The sequence below is a fragment of the Sciurus carolinensis genome, unplaced genomic scaffold (assembly GCF_902686445.1).
Source record: "Sciurus carolinensis unplaced genomic scaffold, mSciCar1.2, whole genome shotgun sequence".
Lineage (NCBI taxonomy): Eukaryota > Metazoa > Chordata > Mammalia > Rodentia > Sciuridae > Sciurus > Sciurus carolinensis.
The window spans coordinates 931891-948130 of NW_025920143.1; positions in this window are offsets into that span (position 1 = coordinate 931891).

Below are 16240 nucleotides of genomic sequence, written 5' to 3' on the forward strand. Positions count from 1 at the left end.
CAGGGAACTTCATGGAGTAGAGTGGCCCAGTTAGACTCCCATGCTGGATCCGAGAACCCAGTCAACCAGGAGCATGCAGAGGAGGGCCACACAGTGAGAGACTTTGACACAGAGGGTCAGAGGTCAAGGTGGTAGCTCCGGTCCCAGGGAAGTAGAGCAGAGGAGGGGCGCTCAGAGGGAGAGTCCCTCACAGGGACAGATTCCCCAGCCAGACGGTAGGTCAGGACCCCTGGGAACATCACAGAGGAAGGCTTCCCAGTCCAGCTGGTAGTTCTGGACTGAAGGGAACTTCTCAGAGGAGAGTTGCCCAGCAAAACTTCCCCATTGCTTACTCATCCCCGCAGGGAGAGGCTTTCCCACCAGGGCAGTAGAACCAGAGACACAGACCCAGATCAGACGTGCCGACTCTGCAGTCTAGTCTCCTTTGACTGACCATCAGTCAACAAGTGGAGGCGCCTCTGCCCATGACAGGGAATATACCCCACTGAAGGCCACCACCCCTAGAGGGGCAGGTTCCTAGTGGAGCACCACATTATCAAGTTCCTCCAAGACTGCAGGCTGCTAAAGGCTAAGAGGTGAGTTATTGGAAATCTACAGAGACAATATTAGTCAATAGAGGAATCCTACAATATCCCAGAGTTTCTCTACTAGAGGGGAAGATACCTGACCAATATGAGAAAACAGGGAAGAAAATGTCCCAAACAAACCTAGATGGTATAGAAATAAATCCAAACGTTAGAAGAAACGTTAGAAAGGAGTCAGAATGTACATAATTATAATGATCAGAGAAGCAAATGATGAGATGAAAGAGCAAATGCAGGCATTGAATGATGAGATGAAAGAACAAATGCTGGCATTGAATGATTACACCAATGATAGTTAAAAGAGCAAATGCAGGAAGCAAAAGATCATTTCAATAAAGAGTTAGAGATATGAAAAAGAAACAAACAGAAATCCTTGAAATGAAGGAAACAATAAACAAAATCAAAAACTCCATAGAAAGCATAACCAATAGGATAGAACATCTGGAAGACAGAACTTCAGATATTGAAGAAAAAAATATTTAATCTTGAAAACAAAGTTGACCAAACAGAGAAGATGGTAAGAAATCATAAACAGAATCTACAAGAACTATGGGATATCATGAAAAGGCCAAATTTGAGAATTATTGGGGAGAGGAAGGCTTAGAGAAACAAACCAAAGGAATGAACAATCTATTAATGAAATAATATCAGAAAATTTCCCAAATTTGAAGAATGAAATAGAAAATCAAGAACAAGAGGCTTATAGGATGCCAAATACACAAAATTACAACAGACCCACACCAGGGCACATTATAATGAAAATACCTAACATACAAAATAAAGACAGAATTTTAAAGGCTGTGAGAGAAAAGAATCAAATTACATTCAGAAGGAAACCAATAAGATATCAGCAGATTTTTCAATCCAACCCTAAAAGCTAGAAGGGCATGGAACAACATTTTTCAAGTCCTGAAATAAAACGGATGCCAACCAAGAATCTTATACCAGCAAAACTTACTTCAGATTTGACGATGAATAAAATTTTCTGTGATAAACAAAAGCTGAAAGAATTTACAAAAAGAAAGCCACCATTACAGAGCATTCTCAACAAAATATTCCATGAGGAGAGAGATGAAAAACAATGATGTAAATCAGCAAAGGGAGGAACCACACTGGAGGAACTACCGAAGACAAGCCAAATAAAGGAGAAACCAAGTTGTGTCAAAAAAAAAAAAAAAAAAAAAAAAGAGCCAAATGACCAGGAATACAAATCATTCTCAAAAAAACCCTGAATGTTACTGGCCTAAACACCTTCATCAAAAGACATAGACTGGCAGATTTGGATTAAAAAGAAAGATCCAACAATTTGCTGCCTACAAAGACTCATCTCACAGAAAGGGATTTCCCACTAAAGGTGGGAAGTTATAAAATAAATGACAGAATAGAAAACAGAAACAACTCCAACACCTGGAGATTAAACAATATGCTATTGTATGATGAATGAATAACAGAAGACATCAGGAAGGAGATTGAAAAATTCTTAGAGGTAAATGAGAAAACATCCTATGCACATGGACACAGCAAAAAAGCCAGAGTATCTATAGTAATATCAGATAATGTGTACTTCAAGCCAAAGTTAGTCAGAAGGAATAAAGAAGGACATTTCATACTGCTTAAGGGAAGCATAAATCAGCAAGGCATAACAATCATAATTATCTATGCCCCAAACAGTGGCTCAACCATGTACATCAAACAAATCCTTCTCAACTCCAGAAATCAAATAGAGCACACCACAATAATACTAGATGATTTTAACACACCTCGCTCACCACTGGACAGATCTTCCTGACAAAACTTGAACAAAGAAACCATAGATCTCAACAAAATCAGTCATTTACTTAATGGACATTTATAGAATATACCATCCAATAAAGAACGAATACACTTTCTTCTCAGCAGCACATGAATCCTTTCTAAAATAGACCATATTTATGCCACAAAGCTAATGTTAGCAAGTACAAGAAGATAGAGACACTACCTTGTAGTCTATCAGATCATAATGTATTGAAGTTAGAAATAAATGACAGAAAAAAAAAACAAACAACTCCAACACCTGGAGATTAAATAATATGCTATTGTATGATGAATGAATAACAGAAGACATCAGGAAGAAGATTGAAAAATCTTAGAGGTAAATGAGAACAAAGAAACATCATATCAAAATCTTGGGACACTATGAAAGCAGTCTTAGAGGAAAATTATTTTGTAGAGTGCATTCAATAGAAGAAGAAAAAACAACCATAAATGAGCTAAACTATAGCTCAAAGTCCTAGAAAAAAAGAAGAATAGAGCAACACCAAAGTAGTAGAAGACAGGAAATAGTTAAAATCAGAACTGAAATCAACAAAATTGAAACAAAAGAAACAACTGAAAAATTAACAAAATAATAGTTGTTCTTTGAAAAAATAAACAAAATTGATAAACCCTTAGCCACACTAACAAAGAGAAGAGAGAGAAACCCAAATTACTAAAATTCGGAATGAACAAGGAAATATCACAACAGACACGATTGAAATACAAAACATAATCAGAAGCTATTTTGAAAATCTATACTCCAACAAAATAGAAAATCTCGAAGACATCAACAGACTTCTAGAGACATATGAAATACCTAAACTGAACCAGGAAGACATACACAATTCAAATAGATCAATTCAAGTAATGAAAATAAGTCATCAAAGCCTACTAACAAAGAAAAGTCCGGACCAGATGGATTCTCAGCCGAGTTCTCCATACCTTTAAAGAAGAGCTCATTCCAATACTTCTAAAAGTATTCCATGAAATAGAGAGGAGGGAACAATCCCAAACTCATTCTATGAAGACAATATCACCCTGATACCTAAACCAGACAGAGACACATGGAGGAAACAAAATTTCAGACCAATATCCTTAATGAATATTGATGCAAAATTCTCAAAAATCTTAGCAAAATGCATACAAAATATATTAAAAAGATACTGCACAATGATCAAGTGGGTTTTATCCCAGGGATGCAAGGTTGGTTCAACATTCGGAAATCAGTAAAAGTAATTCACAAACAAAATTCAAGAATCACATGATTATTTTGATAGAGGTGCAGAAAAAGCATTTGATAAAATACAAACATCCCTTCATGCTCAAACACTAGAAAAAATAGGGATAGTGGGAACATCCTTGACATTGTAAAGGCCACATATGTTAAGCCCATGGCCAATATCATTCTAAATGGTGAAAAACTGAAAGCATTCCCCCTAAAAACTGGAACAAGTTGGGGATGCCCTCTTTCACCACTTCTATCAACATTGTCCTTGAAACTCTAGTCAGAACAAGTAGACAGACCAAAATTAAAGTGATATGAATAGGAAAAGAAGAACTCAAACTATCCCTTTGCTGATTACATGATTATATATTAAGAGGTACTGGAAATTCCACCAGAAAACTTTAGAATTCACAAGTGAATTCAGTAAAGTAGCAGGATATAAGATCAGTGCTCATAAATCTAATGCATGCAGTTTTATACATAAGTGATGAATCTTCAGAAAGAGAAGTTAGGAAAACTAACTTTGAAAAAAATAAAATACTTGGGAATCAATCTAACAAAAGAGGTGAAAGACTCTACAATGACAACTACAAAACACTAAAGAAAGAAATTAAAGAAAACCTTAGAAGATGGAAAGATCTCCCATATTCTTCAATAGGCAGAAACTAATATTGTCAAAATGGCCATACTGGCAAATCCAACATGGCGGACTACAGGTAGACTGTGTTCCTTGTCACTCCGTAACTGATTTCAAGCAGAGGATATCTGTTTTTTGGTGAGGCAGTTTTTGCTGCTTATCGATCCCCTGCTGTTACCCATTTGTCTGCTGTGATCACCTGCAGTCTGCTAGCATATCAACGTCTTTTTTGAGTGCAGATTGCTCACTGTCAGGCGCCTATCATCTGCCATTTGCCTGCCCCTGCCTGCCATCACCTGCCTTAAACCTATCCATCACCCAATGCACAAGGCTCACCACCCAATCATCCGACAACAGTCAGCAAACTGATCCCGACGCCAGTGGAGCGCCAGCTGCCTGCTGTTGCCTGGAAGTTCACTGTTACAGTACCTGCAGGTTTGATTACGCGTGGCTGCCGCCATTTTAAGACAACAGCCAAGCCCCGAGGACTCTGGCCAGACTGACTGAGCCCCATCTCCAGGATACCGAGACGCCAGACTGACTGATTACACCAGGCTTCCAGGATCCCGCAACCACACCAAACACACCCAACCTCAGGACCCTGCCTGACCAACCTTATCCCACCTCCAGAACCTTCAGTTGACCACGTCCACACACTGAGCTGCAGCTCCCAATTTACCAACACATTTGGAAGCCAGAGCGGCCATCTTAAATAATCCTGGAAGCCGTAGCTCCGATCTTTAGGTGGGGCAAATCCCATCCTGATGACTGCTGGAGACTTGAAGCTCAGAAGGTACCTCTCATGCATCAGGCGACTGAAGACTGGGAAGTTTCATTACTATACGAGTGTTATACTGTAGATTTCTTTTTTCTCCTTATGAAAAATTTTAAGTTTTTATTCTTTACTTGTCTGCTCTCTTTCCTTTGTTTACCTTTCCCTCAGAGTCCTTTCTCCTTTTTTTACTTGCTAACATTCATTTCTTTGATTATACCCTCACCCTTTCTATTATCTAGACCTCTGTATATTCATTTCTTATCCCATTTACAGCCACATTCTACATCCCTCTGCATCTCTTTGTCCTCCATAAGAAACAGATCTTATAGCAAATCTGTTTGTTTTACTGAAGATAATATTTGAAACTCATTCTGTTTATTATGACAATTGTGTTATTGTCCTCAAAGGGGCTATTTGATCTAGGATTGCATAGTGTCTGAATTGGGCACTGCTAATATTGATCTCCCCTTAAAGAAAGGTATGGGGAACCTATAGGGCCACTATAAGTCTATGGGGAAAACTGCAATACCCGGATCTGCGCTGCTAGAGGGGAAGATACATGAACAACATGAAAAAACAAGGGAAGAAAATGATCCAAACAAATCTAGATTCTTATTAGTAGAATCCAATGACAGTATGTTAGAAGAAATGTCAGAAAAGGACTTCAGATTATACATGATTAAGATGATTCATGAAGCAAAGGATGAGATAAGAGAGCAAATGCAGACAATGAATGATAATACAAATAAGCTGAAAGAGCACTTGCAGGAAGCAAAAGATCATTTCAAAAAAGAGATAGAGATTCTCAAAAAACAGCAAATGGAAATTCTTGAAATGAAGGAAACAATAAACCAAATAAAAAACTCAATGGAAAGCATCACCAAAAGACCAGACCACTTGGAAGACAGAACCTCAGACAATGAAGAAAAAATATTAATATTGAAAATAAAGTTGTCCAAACACAGAAGATGGTAAGAAATCATGAACAGAATAATGTCCCAAGAACTATGGGACATCATGAAAGACCAAATTTAAGAATTATTGGGATTGAGGAAAGCACAGAAATACAAACCAAAGGAATGAACAACATATTCAATAAAATAATATCAGAAAATTTCCCAAACCTGCAGAATGAAATGGAAAATCAAATACAAGAGGCTTACAGAACACCAAATGCACAAAATCACAAAGATCCACACCAAGGCATATTATAATGAAAATGTCTAACATTCAAAATAAAGATGAGAGAAAAGCGGCCTTCAAAAAAAAATTACATATAGGGGGACGGAAACCAATACGGATAGCAGCCCACTCTCAACCCAGACTCTAAAACCTAAAAGGTCCTGCAACAACATATTTCAAGCTTGAAAGAAACATGGTTGCCAACCAAGAATCCTATACCAGCAAAAACTAACTTCAGATTTCAAATGAAATAAAATCCTTCCATGATAAACAAAGTTTAAAAGAATTTACAAATAGAAAGCCTGCAGAACAGAATGTTCTCAACAAAATATTCCATGAGGAGGAAATGAGAAACAACAATGGAGGTCAGCACAGGGAGGAACTACCTTAAGGAAGAAAACACTCAAAGGAGAAACCAAAGTCAAATTAAAAACCAAAAATAAGCCAAATGACTGGGAATACAAATCATATCTCAATAATAACCTGAATGTTAATGGCCTAAACTCATCAATCAAAAGACATAGACTGGAGAATGGAAAAAAGAAGCACTCAACAGTATGCTGCCTGCAAGAGACTCATCTCATAGAAAAAGACATCCACAGACTAAAGGTGAAAGGATGGGAAAAAAACTAAACCACGCATATGGACTCAGTAAAAAAGCAGGGGTTTCCATCCTTATATCAGATAAAGTGGACTTCAACGCCAAAGTTAGTCAGAAGGGATAAAGAAGGACATTTCATACTGCTTAAGGGAAACTATATCAGGAAGACATAAGATAGTAAATATTTATGCCCCAAACAATGGTGCATCCCTGTACATCAAAGAAATCCTTCTCAATTTCAAGAATCACATAGACCACAACACAATAATTCAGGTGACTTTAACGCACCACTGTCACCACTAGATAGATCTTCTAAACAAACCAACCAAAGAAACCATAGAACTCAACAACACAATCAATAACTTAGACTTAATAGACATATAAATAATATTCCATCATCAATGAGCGGGTTCACTTCTTCTCAGCAGCCATGGAACCTTCTCAAAAATGGACCATATGTTATGCCACAAAGCAGCCTTAGGAAATGCAAAAAAAAGAGAGATACTGTCTTATGTTCTATCAGATCATAATGGATTGAGAGTAGAAATTGATGACAAAATAAAAAACAGAATTATTCCAAACAATGGAGACTAAATAATATGCTATTGAATGAACATGGATAACAGAAAACATCAGGGAGGAGATGCAAAAATTCTTAGAGGTCAATGAGAATGAGGATACAACATATCAAAATCTCGGGACACTAAGAAAGCAGTACTAAGAGGAAAATTCATTGCATGGAGATGCATTCAGAAAGAATAAAAAGTCAACAACTAATGAACTAACATTACAGCGCAAAACCCAAGAAAAAGAACAGAATAACAGCAAAAGTAGTAGAAGACAGGAATAATTAAATCAGAGCTGAAGTCAATGAAATTGAAACAAAAGAAACAATTCAAAATATGACAAAACAAAAAGTTGGTTCTTTGAAAAACCAGGCAAAGACACATCAAGGAAGAAAATTTTAGACCAATATCCTTGATGAATATAGATGCAAAGATCCTTAACAAAATATTGGCAAACCATATCCAAAAACATATAAGAAAATTGTGCACCATGATCAAGTGGGGTTCATCCCTGAATACAAGGATGGTTTAACATCCATAAATCAATAAACATAATCCTCATGTCATAGACTTTAGGATAAGAATCATATGTTTATTTCAATTGACAGCAGAAAAGCATTCGACAAATACAACACCCTTTCATACTCAAAACACTAAAAAATAGGGATAGAAAGAAAATACTGAATATTGTAAAGGCTATTTAAGCTAAGCCATGCCAACATCATTCTTAATGGAGAAAAACTGAGAACTTTCCCTTTAAAAATGGGAACAAGACAGCGTTGCCTCTTCACCATTCTATTCAACATTGTCCTCGAAACTCTAGCCAGAGCAATTAGGGAGACTAAAGAAATTAAAGGGAGGTATGAATAGGAAAGATGAACTTAAGCTGTCACTATTTCCTGATGACATGATCTGTATTTAGAGGATCCAAAAACCTCCTCCAGAAACTTCTAGACCTCATCAAGAAATTCAGCAAAATAGCAGGCTATAAATCAACACGCAAAATCTAAAGCATTTTTATATGCAAGTAATGAAACACCTGAAAGGGAAATGAGAAAAACAACTCCATTTGCAATAGTCTCAAAAAAACAAAATACTTGGGAATCAATCTAACCAAAGAGGTAAAAGATCTCTACAATGAAAACTACAAAGCATTGAAGAAAGAAACTGAGGAAGACCTTAGAAGATTGAAAGATCTCCCATGTCTTGGATAGGCAGAATTAATATTGTCAAAATGGCCATACTACAAAAGTACTATACAGATTCAATGCAATTCCAATTAAAATCCAATGATGTACCTTATGAAATACTTTATAGAGTAAGCAATCATGAAATTCATCTGGAAGAATAAGAAACCCAAAATAGTTAAGCAATCCTTAGCAGGAAGAATGAAACAGGGGGTATCGCAATACCAGAACTCAACTATACTACAAAGCATAGTGATAAAAACAGCATGGTATTGGCACCAAAATAGACAGGTAGCTCAATGGTACAGAATAGAAGACACGGACACAAACCCAAATAAATACAATTTTCTCATACTAGACAAGGGTGCCAAAAATATGAATAGGAGAAAAGATAGCCTCTTCAATAAATGGAACTGGGAAAAACTGGAAATCCTAGCAACAGAATGAAACTACACCCCTATCTCTCCCCTGCACAAAACTCAACTCACAATGGATCAAGGGCCTTGAATCAGGCCAGAGACCCGGCATTTTAGAGAAGAAAAAGTAGGTCCAAATCTTCAACTTGTTGGCTTAGGATCAGACTTCCTTAACAGGACTCCCATAGCACAAGAAATAAAAGCAAGAATCTAACTGGTATAGATTAAAACTAAATAGCTTTCTCTCAACAAAGAAACTATCAGCCAATGTGAAGAGAGACTACAGAGTGGGAGAAAATCTTTGACACTCATACTTCAGATAGAGCACTAATTTCGGAATATATAAAGAACTCGGGCTGGGAGATAGCCCGGGCTGGAGCAGATAGCCCAGTCGGTAGAGTGCTTGCCTTATAAGCACAAGGCCCTGGGTTCGATCCCCAGCACCCCCCAAAAAAAAAAAAAAAAAGAACTCAAAAAACTTCTACATGAAGAATACAAATAACCCAATCAACAATGGGCTAAGGATATGAAAAGACACTTCACAGAAGATCTACAAGCAATCAACAGACATATGAAAAAATGTTCACCATCTTTAGTAATAAGAGAAATTCAAATCAAAACTAACTGAGATTCCATTTCACCACAATTAGAATGGTGATTATCAAGAACACAAGCAACAATAGGGTTGGAGAAGATGTGGGGAAAAAGGTACACTCATACATTGCTGGTGGGTCTGCAAATTAGTGCAGGCCACTCTGGAAAGCAGTGTGGAGATTCCATAGAAACCTTGGAATGGACCTACCATTTGACCCAGCTATCCCACACCTCGGCCTATACCCAAAGGTACTTAAAATCAGCATACTACAGAGATACAGCCATATCAATGTTCATAGTTGCTCGATTCACAATAGCCAGACTGTGGAACCAAACTAGAATGCCCTTCAATTGATGAATGGATAAAGAAACTGTGGTATATATATACAATGGAATATTACTCACCTATAAAGAATAATAAAATTATGGCATTTGCAGGCCAATGGATGAAATTGGAGAATATCATGTTAAGTGAGATAAGCCAGTCTCAAAAACCAAAGGACGAATGATCTTGGTGATAAGCGGATAATGGGGGTTGGAGGGGAACAAGAATGGAGGAATGAGGGACAATATAGAGGGAAAATAGGGGTGGGAGGGGTGGGGGCAGAAAAAAATAACAGAATGAATCAAAAACTATTACCCTATGTAAATGTATGCTTATGCAAATGGTATGCCTCTACTTCGTGTACAAACAGAGAAACAAGATGTATCCCATTTGTTTACAATAAAATGAATTTAAAAAATAATAATAAGACTATGGCATTTGCAGGTAACAGAGTTGGAGAATATCATGCTAAGTGAAAGAAGCCAATCCCCAAAAAACAAGGACGTATGAATAAGTGGATGCTGATACAAGAAGGGGGGCACAAAGGAGGTAAGGGAAAAAGGAGGAACATTGGATGTGTAAAGGGAAATGAGGGGAGGGAGTGGGTGGGGAAGAAAGATGGTGGAATGAGACAAACATCATTGCCCTGTGTACATGTATGATTACACACATAGTATGGCTGCACATCATGTACAACCAGAGAAATGAAAATTGTACCCTATTTGTGTACAATGAATCAAAATGCAATCTGTAAAATAAAAAACATTGCTCAAAAATAAAAAGAGGGGCTGCCCCAGATGGCAGCCAACCTACTCCCCCTCAGAGGCTGCAACCCAGGGAAGGGCAGGGTGAACCCGGGGGCTGGACAAGCCACCACCCAGTGGTCTCAAGGCCAGTGCCAGGCACAGTTAGCCTGGGCAGCATAAGGTCCGCAGAGGCTGTCTGGGTACCTCTGCCTCCTGTGTCCTGCCTCCCGAGCACACCAGGCTCTGCCAGGAGCAAGACCAGTGACCTGGAGCAGCAAAGCAAAGGCCACCCCAGCCTCCAGTCAACCTGACTCTGAGGCCCTCTGCCCCAAGCTGTCCCCACCACCACCACCGAGCTCCACACTGCAGCCACAGAGTCCGACATGCCCACCCACAATGCCACCCCCACCCCCGCTGCACTGTAACCAGACTCCCACCACTGGCAAAGGATGAGGACGCTCCCAGCTGGAAACCTTGCCTGCCATTGCTCCCTCCAGACTCCTCACTTGCCTTGGCCACCACTGCCATAACCAGACTCTGGACACCGATGCCTCCATGGATGCCAGAGCCAAGGCTGCACTGCCGTTGCACTTCCTTTGCAGCTTCCTGTAATCGTCCTTCCAGTCTGAGGTGAGTCTCCTTGCTGACACAGATACAACAGACTCCCCAAAGGCCTTTAGATGCCGAGGCTCGCTGTATCAGTGCCTTTCCTGCAGATGGATGTCCCTGCTGCGGATCCTGACACTGCCCATGGTTGCTGGGCACCCTCCAATGTGGAACCCTGCTGTGGAAACCCTGTGGAGCTGAGGATGGCCACTATGCACTTCAGATCCTGCAACCAGACTTCCTTTCACAGTCACTGGATGCCTCCACAGGTGGCCTTACACCTCCAGACTTGGAGAGGGCGAGGGCGTCCCCTTCCATGAGTGCAACCCTGCTCATCCCTGCCAGGGAGTAATGCACAGATTGGGATCAGCCTCTCATAACCAAATCATTTCACCTCTACCCCTTCTTGCACTGTCTCACCCACGAGTTTTGGGAGACTCCTAGTACCAGAACCACAGCATGTCTTCATCAAACAGCTGAGCAAGAGCGTAGCTTCTCCTCAGCACTTGCTGCTTCACCTTGCACTTTCTATATGGAGATGGCCTCTTGCCTTAAACATCATGAACCAAATTCTGGCACCTTCACATTCCTTCTGGAGCTTTCTCTCTACTCTAGGCATAGGACAATCTGAGTTAGGGTCTAATCTGGATTTGGCCTTGGCTTAAGGGAATGTGCCTTGTTTCATCTTTTCTCCAGATGATGAAATCTTTTTCCATATCAGCCATAGGACTCTTTGGCTTTCTTATCACTCACATATGCCCTGGAGCAGCACTGAATTCTTTGAATTTTTCGTGGACTGACTAGTGCAAGAGCACAGCTTGTCCTGTACCATGCAAACATGAGACACTTCCCTTGATTCAAATAGTACAGGCCATTACTGAGTTATCAACTGGTCCAACTTAAATGTTGTGTCTTGGGGAACAAGAGGATGGCGAGACATATCTGTGGAGCAGTACGAACACCATACTAAGTTTGCTGTCTCAAGTGGACAGGGTGTGTAGTGGCACGTGACAGTTACATAGTTAACATCACAGGTCTCAATAAGAGATCTGAAGGCCTGAGATCCTCACCACCCCTTACGCAGTCACCTGTGCCCCATACCCAGGGGCCTCCAGCTCACCTCCTCCAGGATTGGCCTGTGTGCATCTTCCCCCACAGGACCCCTGTGCCCTTCAGGGGTCCATCTTCAGCTACATGGTGCTTGGTGGTGGCACAGCCTGGGCAATGGACTGAGACTTTTATATCAATGTAAAAGTTACTAAATTCCACAATGCCATCCTGAACAAATAAAATAATTACCATCACAAAAATTAAAAGAGAATTTCAGGGGGGAGAGGAAGGATGGCTGTGGTGGGGGATCTGGGACTGGGAGCTCAGGGATTCAAAGGTGGGGGGTGTCACAGGGGACTTCAGGACTAGGGCAGCGGGAAAACCTTCCAGGAGAAGGACGGCTGCTGACCTGATAGTTTCTTGACGTCCAGCCTCTGGTGTTTTGGTGCCTGAAAATTATGTTGCTACCAGGAGAGGTGGTTCTCTTGGAAAGGGTGGGATGGCAGCTTGGATCACCATCTATACCAACTGGAAGACAATGTGCAGTGTCCTCTGGGTTTGCTTAGTGGCAGCTGGTTGCCTCCTCTCCTGAAGGGTCACAGTGGCCACTGGTGGCTCAGTCTCTCCCTGTGTGGATGGTGCTGGGCCATCCTCCAGGTTTGAGGGCTATCCTTCCTCCATCACAGGGACTTTGGTGATATGCTGTCTGAAGTGTAAGCAGGTGACCTGGGCCACAGCTGGAGGCGCTGATCCTTGAGTGGTGGCTGCTAGAGCTCAGGAGAAGCACCCCAACAGGACTGCCTTTCCCTGGGCCTTATCCCAATTCACACTAGAACCCTGCTTCTGAGAACAGGCCCCTCTCCCCACAACAGGACATCTTCCCAGACGAGGGTTCACCAGCTGCAGGACGTCAGATTTGTCTGGCTTGGAACCAAAGCCAGATCCCACTGGCACCAGCACAGATTCCTCTGCACACACCTCAGTCACCACCCCAGGCCCTATCATCAGAGGGCTCAGACTAACTGGGATCTGAGTTCTCCAGCTGTTTAAGGAGTCTCTGGACATGGAGGGTCACCTCTGATTCAGGCATGGTGAGCAACAGGAAGATCCTGAGAAGCTTCAGGTTGTCCAAATCCCGGATCTCAAAAACTCTTCTGGATTGAGGTGTAGCCATATTTCAATGATGGAGCAGAGGGTGCTTGGAGTTTGGGGTGCGATAGGGAGCAATGACGGGAGAACTCCTTTAACTGGAACCTCCCAAGACCCCCTGCATGGTGGCCTTCCCAAAGAGTGGCCAAGCAGGTCACATGCAGCAGAGCAAAGGGGAAAACTGTGTGGTACATTTCTGGGTAAAGGACTCCCCATACTTGCTGCCCAGTCTCTATACAAAAAAGCATGGGCATTCTGAGTGGGATTGGCTGTGTTGGGGAGGGATCCTCACAGGGCCGGGTCTGAGGCCCTAGTCACTCTTTGTTCTTTGGGTTCCCAGAATCCCACCACAGCTTGCTATGATCCCTCTACAGGATAAGCCCCACATTATCTCCGTCCTCTTCTGGGAACCACACAGGGTGGAGACTGGGGTTCACCCACCCATTCTCTCCAACAGACCCCCAAGTGACCTCTCTGGAGACAGGGGCCCTCCCTCTGGCCCAAAGACCGCTCACTCCTTTCCTTGAAGGTGCTCTGCCTCAGCATCTGACTGGAGGTTTCCAGGCCTAGAGAAGGCCAGGAGGTTGTCACCTCTAACATCCTTTGACCCTCATCAACCTAGATGCCCGTTGGGCTCAACTGGCTTCCTGAAAATCATGGAAGCTTCATGAGGGATGGGAGGTTTGTCTGTACTTGTTCCTAAGTGATGGGCCAAGTTCCTGCCAATGGTAGTTGCTTCACTATATTTGAACCATGAATCAACCCCACTACCTACTGCCTAGCAGCCTCAGGCCTCAGCCCCTTCAGTTCTCCCAGGGCTCTGTTCTAGCTACATGCAGGTCAGGAGCCTTCCCAAATGTAAAAACTGATTTTCATGAGACGTCAGATTAGTGAGGCATGAGGAAAAAATCCTCACAGGGCAGGACAGGAAAAAAGGGGAAGGCCTGGGACCTTGGCGGCCTACTCCACAGGACCCAGCCTGAGGCAAACAGACCTGGGGCTCATCCTACTTGGTCTCCTAAACACCCAGCAGGGCTCTCCTCTGAAACCCTACTTTCCACAGATGTGACTGATATTCAGAGGGATGCCTGCCATTCCCAACACCTATCCAGGAGATGCCATGTGCCAGGGATTGGAGGTGATAAATACCTTTTACACAGCAGCTGCAATACCCTCTGGGTACTGGATGAATTTTGGTAGAAATACAAAAATTCATGGATATAGGAGGTGTTCACCTTCTACAGGGCTCTGTAGAATGAGTGCTGTCGAGTATTCCCCTAGTCAGGACACTAGACTGATGAAATTGGTCATCTTCTTCCTAGGTTGGGGAGTCAAAGAGGGACATTTCAAGATAGAAACAGTAGCAATCTGCAAAGTGAATCACTGCCATATGCCAAATGAAAACAAAAGATTTTCCCTCTATATTCTCAGGGGATATGAGACACACATACACACAACAATAACAACAAACCTGGTGAGGGTCTGGGGCTGTCAAAAAGGGATTCTAAGTGGTAGGTTAAGAGTGTCATCACTTGCAGTGATCTGTCACCTCATGTCTCCTTGGGAACAATTGCCAGTCATTGGGACCCAGTCCTGAGCCAGCAACTCCACTCCAGAAGGTCTCATACTCAGGTCTTTCCTGAGTCCTGAGTATCCACAGATTGGTAGACCACAAGAAGTCAGGGCTGTTGGCTTGCTATCTCAACACCAGAGAGCAGATTGAGAGTGTATGTGGACTGGCGGTGCCTAGCTACGAGGGTTCCACGTTCTGTGTGTTCCATTGCCAAGGAAGTGATGTCACTTCCTTGCGGACTCCTTATCTCATACAGGATGGCACCAAAGGCCCACTGGGATGCAGGATGTGCCCTTCTTCTAATGACATATGCACAAGTGGATGCAGTTACCTCAACACACCCTGAATCAGGGGCCCAGACAGGCCCTGGGATAGTCAGCACACCCAACTGGGGAGACAAACCTTGTTTCAGACCCATCCCCTCCTGCTGGTTATGTGTGTGACCATGAAGATGTAATTGTGCCTTGCAGGGCCTCCATGACTTCCCACCATGTTCCCTAGGGATCATTGTAGCATCTGCTTTTGAGGTTGGCATTAGTTTTATGTGTCCATATACACATGGATCCTGAGAAACCCTAATGTGTCAGTGTCTCTAATGCACAAACATACAGATGGACAAAGAATGACATGCTGCTCTACCATGACCTAGTCCCACAGTGAGAGAGGGAAGTCAACTCCTCTCCTGAACACTGTTCCTACTCTGCTCCACTGGAAAGCTCTAGTGTGAATTTCAGAGAGAGTCTTCCCTTTGCCATAGACTTCCAATGGCTCCTGTGATATTTAGGATTGTCCCAATGTCTCTTCCCATTGTATGATGTGGGTACACAACAGGGATCCCAAGACCACAGCATCCTGGTGCCCAAGGCCTATAGCTCCCTCCCATTTCTAAATTCATACTTGTTCTTCATCTTTCACTTGTCCTCTCTCAGTCCCTCCTTCTACACCATGAACTCCAGGAGGACGGGGTCCTTTCTCGTGCTCACTGTGGTCTCCCCAGCACCAGGGAGGAGGGACTGAGTTGCTGTGGAAAAATAACAGGGTGAGGATACAATGAGAAGCAGTCTCTCTTCCCCCTGGGAGGACCCTAGCCAGACCCTGTCATCCTGGCTCTCTTATCTTGGCCTTCCAGCCTCTAGATCTGTGAAATATAAGTTTCTATAGTGTAAAGGTCACCCAGCTGATGTTTTATTTTCACAAGCTCTCTACTGATTCCAACACAGGAATCTGAGC